General features: G+C 40.5%; 1 protein-coding gene and 1 long non-coding RNA gene across 3 annotated transcripts in view; one reads left to right on the top strand and one right to left on the bottom strand.

Moving 5' to 3' along the window:
• Positions 1-12,620, bottom strand: part of SPIDR (scaffold protein involved in DNA repair) — a 389,493-nt gene that overhangs the window by 158,776 nt on the left and 218,097 nt on the right. The window lies entirely within an intron of this gene.
• Positions 1-12,620, top strand: part of LOC131481140 (uncharacterized) — a 37,561-nt gene that overhangs the window by 740 nt on the left and 24,201 nt on the right. The window lies entirely within an intron of this gene.

Raw genomic sequence — 12,620 nt, 5'->3', positions numbered from 1 at the left:
AACCATCCCATTACAGGAGGTTAAATAACAACCAATTCCACACCACTGGTCCATGACGAGGCTGCAATACTAATGAAGTCTCTCTAAGGCCAGTGTTTTTTTTTTTTTTCCCCCAAGATAGCAAGCTGCTCCTTAGGAGGGACTGGGGACTCATTACTTGGATACAGACAAGAAAGATCCTGCCATTGCCCTGGGGGAATCAGTGTACTAGAAAGGGAAGTGACACAGATGATGAGTTGGTTGGCTAATCAGGCATACAAAATTAGGGTTAACAAGAAGGTATGAAACTTGAGGGTTTGGGTGGGGTTGGAGTGAACTGCTGCTCTCTGTTTCTAGCTATCAAGTGTTAGGCAGTCTGACAAGTCACAATGGAGAGAATTAAATGTAACTGGATAAAGGTTCCCTGTGACTGCAGAACATTCAGAGCTACCTTCTAATCTTGTGCTGTCTACTGACTCCACGTGGCTAAACAAATTTAAATCAAAATGAAATGAAAGAAAATAATAGACAAATTTGAGGGGTGTGCATTTATTCTAGTAGTTAGGATGTCAGTTAAGGTGCCCATGTTTGATTTCCAGCTTCGTATTAATGCAGACCCTGTGAGGCACAGGTGATTGCCCAAGTGACTGGGTTCCTGCCATTCATGTATTGAGTTTTGGCTCCCAGCTTTGACCTAACCCAGTCACAGTCATTGCCAGCACTGGGTGAGTGAACCAGCAGACAGGAGCTCTATTTTTCTCTGCCTTTCAGATAACAACATTTTTTACTGCCAGTTTTTGAATTGCATAAGCCATAGTTCTAGTATTCAATGAGGTTAGAGCCTACCATACAGAAATAGAACATTTCAACCTGGTGTTTGGCGTAGTGACTGAAGAGACTACTTGTGATGCTGGCACTCCATATGGACGTGGTTCATGTTCTGGCTGCTCCATTTCTGATCCAGCTCCCTGCTAATGGCCTGGAAAAATCACAGCAACCAGGCCTCAGTCTCTGTGCTCCTGTCACTTATATGCAAGACTGAAGACGATGCTCCTAACTTCTAGCTCTTGCTTTGGGCCCGGCCCAGCCCTGACCAAAACCTGGCCACTTCAGACATCTGGGGAGTATATCAGTGGATGGAACATCTTTCTTTCTCTGTAACCCTGGCTTTCAAATATGTTAAAACTTAAAAAAAAAAAAAAAGAAAAGATGAAGAAGAAATAGAACATTTCCATCATTGCATAATGTTCTGTGGAGCAATCTGAGAATTCATATTATTAGGAAAGACAATAAATCACAATCTGGCTACTCAGTAAGTGCTTTTTGATTGACTGGATCTGAAAGGGGCTACGATGGCTTAGCAACTTCTCAGGTTAAGTTCATAGCCTTTGGCATCTTTGTTCTCTACCTTAAAATACCTATATGAGCGCACTAGCATGAAACTCAGTCAGTGACAAGACAATGTCAATAGGGTTTGCTTCCTATGTCTGTGTAAAAACAGAATACCCCATCTACCTGATCATTCTTTTAAAGTGTGATTGGGCACCTGTTCCTACCAGGTATCAGATGAACCCTAAGAAAGCTTTAAAAACACAAGTCTTAAGGATGGTTCTAAATCTAAGTATTAAGACAATTTCAAAAATAAGAAGCTAAATCTTTATTTTTAACCTCTTACTTGACAAAACCCAGCTTTTGCATTCAAGCACATATTTCCACCTTCCTATCCAAATCAGAGATACATATCTAAGAAAGTGATAGGCACTCCTGCAAAGACTGATATTTATGATTATGTATGCTGTTCTGAAATTTCTAGAGCATACATCCTCTAATTCCCCATTTTATCTGAATAAACACAACAGAAATGAAAGACCATATTTTATATGAGTTATTTCAGAATCAAATTAAACAGTATTAAAAACATACATTCATAGAAGGCTATGATACAAAACTGAACTTCCACTACAAACCCTAAGTCTAATTCTCCAAATGTACAAAGGTCTCTGACTTCATCATTTTATTTTAGAAGACACAGGGTGGCTGTAAATGGTAATGTGAATTTTGAGCCACCGTATTTCTGGTGATTGTTTAAATTTTACCTTCTATTTTCAATCACAGAAGTTCTATAAGAACATAATAAAATACAAAGGCAGGATGATCCAGCATTGTGGTGCAGTGAATTAAGCTGCAGCCTGTGACTCCAGCAATGTCATAAGAGCACTGGTTTAAGCCCTGGCTGCTTCATTTCTGATTCAGCTTCCTGCTAATGGCCTACTAAAGTAAAAAATGGCTCAAGCATTTGGGCCTGTGAATCTACATGGGAGACTTGGATGAAGCTCCTGAAACTGCCCTGGCCCAGCCTTAATTGGTTGTGAACATCTGGGGAGCAGAACAGCAGGTAGAAGATTTTCTCTCTCTCTCTCTGTCTCCATCTATCTCTATCTCCTTCTCTCTCTCGAACTCTGCCTCTGAAACAAATAAATCCATTAAAAAATACAAAGAGGCAGAGCAGAAGGAAGAGTTCAATTAAAGGTCATACTGAACAGGATTTAAATTCTTTCTCTGCCACTCACTGAACTTTAACTATTCATATCTTATATTGAGGAGAATACCTACCTAGAGATGTTACTGTAAGATTATGTGCATATATTGATACATACATGTATGAAGAAGCACATGCAGTCAGGCACAAACACACATACACACAATGCTTTGCACACATACTATCTGAGATTATAGTTAATATTATTAATTTATTCATAAATTTTCAGAATATAGCTTTTCCAATGTAAAATTGGATCTTTGAATTATTTAGTTTTTCCTGTATTCATGGCAATGTGTATTCTAATTCATAACTAGGTAGTCAAATGGCTTAAAAATATTTTTAAAAAGATCACAGATTTTTTTTTAAAGATTTATTACTGGAAAGCCGGATATACAGAGAGGAGGAGAGACAGAGAGAAAGATCTTCCGTCCGATGATTCACTCCCCAAGTGAGCCGCAACGGGCTGATGCCATGCCGATCCAAAGCCAGGAACCAGGAACCTCTTCCGGGTCTTGCATGCGGGTGCAGGGTCCCAATACATTGGGCCGTCCTCGACTGCTTTCCCAGGCCACAAGCAGGGAGCTGGATGGGAAGTGGAGCTGCCGGGATCAGAAGTGGCGCCCATATGGGATCCCGGTGCGTTCAGGGTGAGGACTTTAGCCGCTAGGCCACGCTGCCGGGCCCGAAGATCACAGATTTATGTTCAACAAGGTCACTACTAAGAATCTATACTGCGGCCTTTTATCTCACAGTGTGACTGTAAAGCAGAAAATTTGAAACTTCAAGCATGAATCAGATTGACACACTTGCTAAAACACAGGATGGCCATGCCCACCTCCGGAGTTTCTGATACAGTAGGTCTAGGAAATGCTGATGCTACTGGTCTATAATCACATTTTGTGTATTATTACTCTAACATGTACAAGTCCATTTATATCTACCAAATCTTACTGAAGAAGTGCTAGACTGCATTTTAGTTAACAAAACAATGAAAGAAAAGAAAAAAGAGGAACAAGAAATTGGAAACACCTGGTCACCTCTGAGGATTTAGTGTAAATGACAAGAAGCCTTTTTCTACATAGCTCTTCTGGCTTTGCTTGTCTTGGTAACAATGCTTCATTCCATTGCACCTGTCAGTCACTGGAGCTACAATGTTTTTAACGCATTTACTTATTGACATGCATGAGCTGATGTTCTAGCCTCCTAATTAACAATAAAGAGCTCACTTCAAGCAACAGAAGAAAAGGTAAAATTAAGCTTTTGGCTTCTACAGCCACAGCTCAATTGTGTGAAGACAATGAAAATGTGAAGAACGATTTTTCACCTGATTCTACAAAGCATCACATCCATAGTGTCAACAAGTCATGTACTTTCTTTAGAAAAGTCCAAGACACCATTAGACTTCTCTGTATATACAACTAGCTGTCTACTCAGAGTGTTAGTATGGTGTAGTGGAGAGATGACAGGATATGACATCTAAAGGCATGGATTTAATTCTCAGTTTTATCACTTAACAGTCAAACGACCTTAATTACATCACCAAAGTTACAAATGTACTTTCTCAATGGCTGTAACAACATTTGTGTTAGAGCAGTTTAAGGCAGTAACTGATGTGAAGATGCGTGAGATATTTGATTGCATTATGCAATGATTTTATTATTCTTCAGAGAACTTGGATTTATAAAAACCAGCATATATTTTTTAAAGAATTATTCATTTTTATTGGAAAGGTTTATCCACAGAGAGGAGACAGAAAAATATTCCACCTGCTAATTTACATCTCAAATAGCTGCAACAGCCAGAGCTGAGCTGATCTGAAGTCAGGAAGCTCCCACGAAGGTGTAGGGTCCCAAGGACCTGGGCCATCTTCCATTGCTGTCCTTGGCCATATGCAGGGAGCTGGAAGGGAAGTGGAATGGCCAGGACACGAACTAGCCCTCATATGGAATGATGGCATTTGCAGGCAGAGGATTGGCTAGTTGACCCATTGTGCTGGCCCCCAAATCAGTGTATTTTGTTTTGAAAAATTCAAAATAGTATCTCTCCTATAACAAGTTATCTGAAACAACCATTCAACTGCAGCTTGAAGTTTAAACACACAAACAAAAAATGAAACTTTCCTTAAACTTTAGAATTGAGAAATCTTTGGAGTAGTTTTTTTAATCAGAAATACATGAATTTTCTAATATACATGTAACAACATCAGCTTCAACTGTAGCCTGTCAGCAATCACAAACCTTAACTGTGGGGGCCACCAAAGAAAATGGGGACTCAGAAATAATCAAACCAAGTGTCAATTCCCCAGGTGAGCAAAAGGCCAGCTCCACACTTGGGCTGATTCTCTTCAGACTTCTGGGAGGAACAAGCTGGCTCCAGGGAGGCTCCAGATCACCCCAGCCAGAGCAGTGTGGCCCCTTGCTGTTTTGTTCTGTAGTTTTCATTCTACTTGAGATAAAAATATGGACAAAGCTCTCTTGCACTGTCAAGAGACAGCTAGTCTGTCAAATAAGAGACTAGTCATAGAATTTAGAAATTGCAAAAAGATTCAGATCATTAACAATTATCAAAGGCAGAAAAGTAATAGCATATTTTAAGAGATGCAGAAAAAGAATTTTATTAATTTTCACCAGAACACAGGTTCATCCTTAAGAAAGTCTATTCTACTCAAATATAACACAAGTTCTAATGGTTGACTGTACTGCTTCACAAAGGAGAAAAAATAGGCCTAAGAATTGAGTCGGCACAAGATATGAGGAACAGGCTAATATTAATTGAATGGTACACTGAGAACAGAAAGGGGGAAAACAAGCTGAATGGATTGAAACATGATTTTCAGAAATCCACAAAATATCCTAAATTGAACTTTTAGTTGAAAATTTATGAAGAAATTCAGAACAAATAGATCACACTGAATAGCAATGAAAGGCGTCTGGGAAGGCAATGACCACAAAAGAGCTGAGGTTGACACTAGTAACATAAAAGAATCAGTAAAAGAAAACCAAGAAATATTGTCCTCAAAAATCACAAAGCCCAAGTTTAATTATTGCCACATAGAGGCAAATACTAAGCTTAGTCTAGCTTCAAACAGAACAAACCTCAGTTAAACTAGATAAATGTGCAAGTCTGGGTAAGGAACAATGCCTTGTATTTCAAAAGTATCCAGGACCTTCCTGGATTATAACTACTTTACAGAGGAAGCATAATTTCTATTGAATGGTACAGCTTATTTTCACAAAGAAATTAGGACAATAAGGACTTGCCTTTTTTTCCCCCTAAAACCTCAGAATGTCACATAGCAACCAGAGCACAGCAAAATAATCATAGGGTGTGTCATATGCTAAAATTCAAGTAATACTCCAAAGTGAGCTTCAATTACTAATGAGAAACTCAGAGAAGCAGAGTTGTAAACACAGACACAATGGACCCTGCAAAGGTGGATACTGTGCTCCTGAACACGGAAAGCTTCTCTGAGTCTCTGAAGGCTACAGTCCTGGTGAGGATTAACCCAGAGAAGAGGATGACATTTCCTCGGCTTTTCTACTTTGACTTGCTTCTGTCGCCTTCCACTGGGTTGGTGAGGGTAAAGCACAGACCTGGCCTTTCCTGACATCACCATTTGAGAGTGGCCTGGATCTGGCCTCCCAAGTTGTACTACTCCCATCAATGGGAGCAGGGTCAGGCAGCTGGGCAGTGACCATCCTCATGACTGAACCAGAACACATTCCAACTCTCCTCCCCTATCATGGAGGATTCCTGAGCAAGCCCAAGTGAAGGTGAAGTGAGGCACCTCAAATTTTATCCTTCAAGTCTACTAACACCAATATGACACATACATCTAAAAAATTTGTTTTCTTCCATGATACAGTTTTATAGGCATAGGGATACCTCCCTACCCTCTCCTTCCTCCCTGCCCATTTCCCCCTATATTATCACAGTCCTTTAGTAACAGTTACAAGTTCAACATTCTCCTATTTAAATGTATTATGGCACCGTAGGGATAGGCAAAAGCATAACTACAGCAGTCACCTGCTATGTTCACCTATGCTTCAAAGTCTCCCCACTGTGCTATACTCCTTGCCAAACGTTATGGAAGAAAGCGGAACAGGCAGTAAGTGAATTTTACCCCTAAAAGCTCACTATGCAGATACTTTAATTTATACTTTAGCTAGTTTACAATATTTATTTATTTTTATCTATTTGAGAGACAGACAGTTGTGATCACCTAGTTCACACCCTAAAGGCGCAAAATAGCTGGAGCTAGGCCAGGGAAAAGCAGGGAGTTAGGAATTCAATCAGTGTCTCCTAAGAACTTAACCACCTGAGCCATCATCTGTTGCTCCCCAGGGTCTACATTAACAGGAAGCTGGATTCAGGAGCTGGAGTTCAGATACAAACCCACATATTCTGATATGGGATTCATGACAATTGGCATCTTCACTGCTATCCCAAACTACCACGTCACTGTGTGTTTACATTTAAACAGAGGCTATTAGGATAGAGTCTGGTTTTTCTCCAAGTTTCTGATCTCTACCTTTAATAGTTGAATTACATTCATTTATATCTATACACAAATTTTATTACCCACTTACAGTTAATGTTTGCAGAAGTATTATTTCATTGATGTCACACATATACATATTTCAATTCTTCCCATTATTGAATCTTTTTTTTTAAGATTTATTTATTTTTATTACCAAGTCAGATATACAGAGAGGAGCAGAGACAGAGAGGAAGATCTTCCATCTGATGATTCACTCCCCAAGTGGCCGCAATGGCCGGTGCTGCGCCGATCCGAAGCTGGGAACCAGGAGCTTCCTTCTGGGTCTCCCACATAGGTGCAGGGACCCAAAGCCTTGGGCCATCCTCGACTGCTTTCCCAGACCACAAGCAGGGAGCTGGATGGGAAGTGGAGCTGCTGGGATTAGAACCGGTGCCCATATGGGATCCCGGCACGTTCAAGGCGAGGACTTAAGCCGCTGCTGGGCCCCCATTATTGAATCTTTATTGTATACTATAATAAGCCTTTTTAGTGCTTCTCTGCTTTCTGTATTTAAAAATTATTTTCTTAGTAGTCATCTTGCTATTAGAATTAAACATATAATCCACTGGTTTGAATCATTCTAGCTTGGTTTTGAGAGAATATACACACCTGTACCTTCATTCTTTTCCCTTTATATGACCATCAGATTATATCTTATATATCATATGCCTAGTAGTACAGACTTATGATTAGTGGTGTATGCTTTTGCCTTTTATATCACATAGAAGGGAGACAAATCACAAATAATTCTCAAAACACATTATTACTGGCTTTTTCTCATATGTTTATCTACATAATTATCATTATCAATGTGCTTTCCTGCCATTTTCATCCTTTTTATTCTCCTCCTCCTCAATACGGCTTTGCGCTGCTGGTTAGTGTCCTCTCATTTCAAGCTAAAAGATTCCCTTCAATATCTCTTACAGGGTAAATCTAGTAATGATGCATTATCTTAGCTTCTGTGTAACTGGTATTATTTAAATTTCTCCTTTTTTTCCTTGAAAGATAACATTACTGGACATACAGTCTTGGTTGACACATTTTCTCTTATGACTATAAATATACAATCTCATTGAATTCTGGCCCCTGTGGTTTCTGATAATCAGCTGTCAATATCCTTATGAATCCTTTGTACAAGTTCCTTCTTGCTGCTTTCAAAATTTTCTATCTTTGGGTTTAAACAATGAGATTACAGCATATCTTGGTATGTATCATTTTATATTTATCCTGCTTATAGTACATTGCATTCTCAGGGGTATACATGCAGGTATTTCCTTTCTGGGAAATGTGAGGCCATTATATCTTCAAATATATCTTCTGTCTTCTTTCTCTTCTTCATCTAACATGACAAAATCTTTAATGTTCATGCCAGCTCCAACATACTGCACAAGGAATGCTTGCTGCCTACAAATGTCTGCCAAGAGGCTGGGGGTAGGAGATGCCAGCTGCTCCAGAGGACAGCCACATTTAATCAAGAATTTCCAAAGTGTATCAGAGACTTCTCCCTGGACGGTGCAAATGTTCTACCAGAACCAGAGTACCCTACACTCACTTCTCACAGTTCCTGCCAAGCCAGTTACTGTTCTCATGGAGGTCCAAATCTTGGAGCCTCCCTCCCTGTCAGTTCCCCTGCTGCCATTCCAATCCCAGTTAATATTTACTGGGCACTTATTCCATGATGAGTACTGCTCTGAGCACTTTTCATCTTCAAACTGACCCTGTGAGGGATAAGATAATTACGACTCACGTTTTGCAGAGAAGGAAATAGAGGCAGAGTCGTATGTGTGAACAGACAGAAATGGACACAACTGGAAACCATTATGCTTAAGTGAATATGCCAGTGTCCGAAAGACAAATATTATGTTTTCCCGGATCTGTGGTAACTAACACACAGAGTACAAACAATGTATTCTATAAGAGCAAAGTTGACATTCTGAGATTTGATTATTTTTATAGCCTTTGTCTATAGTCCTGGCAAACAGTAAGTTTTTATGTAGTAACTGATTTTTTACAAAAAGATTTATTCTTATTTGAAAGTCAGAGTTATAGAGGGAAAGAGGAAGAGACAGAGAAAGAGAGATCTTCCATCTGCTAGTTCCCTCCCCAAATGTCCACAAACGACAGAGCTGAGCCAGCCTGAAGCCAGCAGCCAGGAGTTTGTTTTGGTTCTCCAACATGGGTGCAGGGGACTAAGGATTCAGGCCCTCCTCTGCTGTCTTCCCAGATCATTAGCAGAGAGCTGGATCAGAAGTGGAGCTACCAGGATTGGAACCAATGCCCATACTGGATGCTGGTGCTGCAGGGGGAGGCTTAGTCTGAACACTATGGCGCTGGTCCTAGTTAATACATTCTTTACTTAATAGAATGTGAAGCCTGTGATTGTGAAGTGAACTGAAAGTATGCCATTGTAAAAATTAACAAAAACAAAAAAGTTGAAGAAGGAAGGCAGAGGGTGGGAGGGGAATGCAAGCAGGAGGAGGGGAGTGTGGGAAGTGTCACTATGCTCCTAAATCTGGACTGAGAAACACTGTCTGTCCTCTACGACCAGTTTACTCTGTTTTCACCAGGAAGTCTGCCCTCACCAGTCGAGTGCAAAACCACAGTCTTCTCTGCCTATTATATACACAGTACTCTCTGCAATGATTGATGCTCTTCTATATTTTATTCTTCTAAAGAAAATAAAATTATTTTATCTCTCCATTTGCTCCATATTCCTTAAGTAGAAGACATTCATTCTTATAATGGGGTCTGAACAAGATTGCATTTATCACTCAGCAATTATTTGGGACACAAGTTTAAGTGTGAAATTCATTTCTTCCATTTACACTTTATACATTAGTCTATAGGCAATTTTCTACACTATTTTAATATACTTCTGTTTTGATTGTAACCCATCACAAAAGGTCAAGTACAGAACTGCTGGCACTCAACAAGTTTTGGATTTTGGAGAAACTGAGGTTTTGTGGTTTTTGGAATAGTGGTGGTCAGCCTAAGTCACAACAGCAGAAAACTAGGTACCTTTTTCACTTTAAAATGCATATTTTTTTTCAATACAATTGATCAAAATTCAACAAAGACAAAATATTTAATACTAACATTTAAATTTATTAAAACTTTTCTAAAGGCTTAGAATAACACAACAAAGCTCTTAACATTCATATTTAAAGCATGGCCTAGCAATTAAGCTTAACATGATCACATCCACACTGGATCTCACACTATTGATCTTCTTTGTTGTAGCATTCCCCTCTTGTTGGGCTTATCCCAGAGCATGGGACAGCAGTGAGCACAAAGGGCAGATGATAGCAGAGGTAGGTGGAACAGGGTTTGAAGTTCAAGGGCCCTGTGTGGGCTGACCTGCCTCCCTCATCAAGCTTCAGCAAGAACTTAACATAATCAAGGAGAAACACAAAATGTTCAGTTGACCCTAATGAGAATTAGTTTGGATTTTTTCACCCTTTGGACTGAAAAACAAACACCAGTAAATTACTGTTGCTAATTAGGCAATGATTCTAAATACTGTTCAGAATCATTGAAGTATGGTTGCCAAAAAGAAATGTCATAAATCAAGGGACAGGACATTCTTTCTCGCCTTCATTCAGACACTCTGCCAAGAGGATGGACCAAAACCAGACCAGAGGTGCACGGAGGCTTCCGCAGAGACGGAGGGGTGCAGCTTGCAGGGCTGGGGAGATTCTGACACGTGTGCATGAACATGTCTTCCCGGGGACTAGAGTCAGCCCCCAAATCAGGTGCAGCTTGGGACAATGATAAACAACTTTAAAACACCAGAAGCAAAACAAACAAAACAAAATATACTTGTCTTACAGCCTTTAAAAAAACCCACAAAAAACAAACACGTAAACATTCAAGACTCAGGGAAAATGAGCCTTTCCTTCCCAAGATTAAAAAAAAAACAATACCAACTTCTAGGTCAGATTGGCTCTGGACTGCGCACTGTTTTCGGCCTTCTGACACCTGGCAGCAGCAGTGTCGGCAGAAGCCGTCACTATGGGGGACAATGACGTCCGTGAGCCTGCACTCTGCTGGCTCCAAGGCCTTCTGAGGCAGATGGTTCTGTAGGATTGGCTCCAAGGTGTTAACCATGTCCTGAAATACAGAGAGGAAACAAATCCTTTCCCAAAGAGTTGTTGAGGCTCTACCCCTTGGAGAAATTCCGAACTCAAGCATCCTAACTTGAAACACAACTTACAACTTCTAGCACCGACTGTAGGCAACGGCATCAACATCAACATCTTAATTATTTAAAATTAGATCTCTTTTGAAAGCAATGGGCTATTACATAATCAGTAAGGTGGTCACAAATACCACTGTAAGAATGGGCAAATCGACCTATCATGTTGAGAGGGAAGAGAGGAAGGAAATGATGTTAAATGATACTGACATGGATTTGACTCCTCTAAGATAGCAATGAAGGAGAGGGGGAAAAACATGCACCATTTTCTGGCTTTCAAAATAATAAATGACCAAAGCTTAGAAAAAACAGAAGTAGAAAGGAGGAAATAAAGGGGCCCAGTGCAATGTCTCAATGGGCTAATTCTCATCTTGTGAGTGCTGATATCCCACACAGGCACTGGTTTGTGTCCCAGCTGCTCCACATCCCAGCCACTTCCTTGCTTGTGGCCAGGGAAAGCGGTGGAGGATGGTCCAATGCCTTGGGACCCTGAACCCACATGGGAGACCCAGAAAGATCTCCCTGCTCCTGGCTCCTGGCTTCAGGTCAGCCAGCAGAAGGAAGATCTTACTCTGTTTCTTCTTCTTTCTATAAATATGCCTTTCCAATAAAAATAAATAAATAATAATGAAAAGAATGGAGACTAACATTCTACAGATGGCAATGAACACGAGTCTAATTCCTTCACCTCTTTCCACATACGTAATTCACATTTGTAATTATGCCTCACAATACACAATGTCATTTCTCAGCATTACTACACAAATCTTTCCAACAACATAATTAATATGGTAAATACAATGTACTGGTCAATGTTCCATGGGACTCCATGCTGACCTATAGTAACCTTCACGAGGTAGCTACTGGGAATTTGATGTGAGAGATCCAGAGGAAGAGAAACTAAGTGACATGCTGGGGAGGAGACAATGTGAGGAACTCACAAAGGAGGCTAGGGAGGTGAGAGGCAAGGGTGGAGGCGGGGCAGGGGAGGGAGAGGTCAGTGCCATGACCAGGGTTCTGAGATCCTGGGGCAGTAAGGTCAAAAGCGCAAAGATGACGAAGAAGCAATCCACAAAAAGTCAATGGACTTAACACAGGCTGGTCAGGAATTCATCACAAAGCAGCTGAGATTGGGGAGAGACTCACAAGATGGCCGACACAGGAGGAAGACTGTGAGAGAGCTCACAGACAGAGAGGGCTAGAACGTGACAAAAGCGTAAGTGGAGCAGCATAGAACTACAGGGAGAAGAACGTGAAGTTCCCTGGACAGTGTGGAACCAAAAAAATCCACACAACTCGGAAGAGCAACCAGGGAAAAACAAAACAAAGGGCAGGGAAGACGACTTTCCGCTCCTGACCTGCTG

This window comes from Ochotona princeps, chromosome 9 (assembly GCF_030435755.1).
Source record: "Ochotona princeps isolate mOchPri1 chromosome 9, mOchPri1.hap1, whole genome shotgun sequence".
Taxonomy (NCBI): Eukaryota; Metazoa; Chordata; class Mammalia; order Lagomorpha; family Ochotonidae; genus Ochotona; species Ochotona princeps.
Note: the sequence above shows the minus strand (reverse complement) of the source record. Positions and strands in the feature narration are given on the sequence as shown.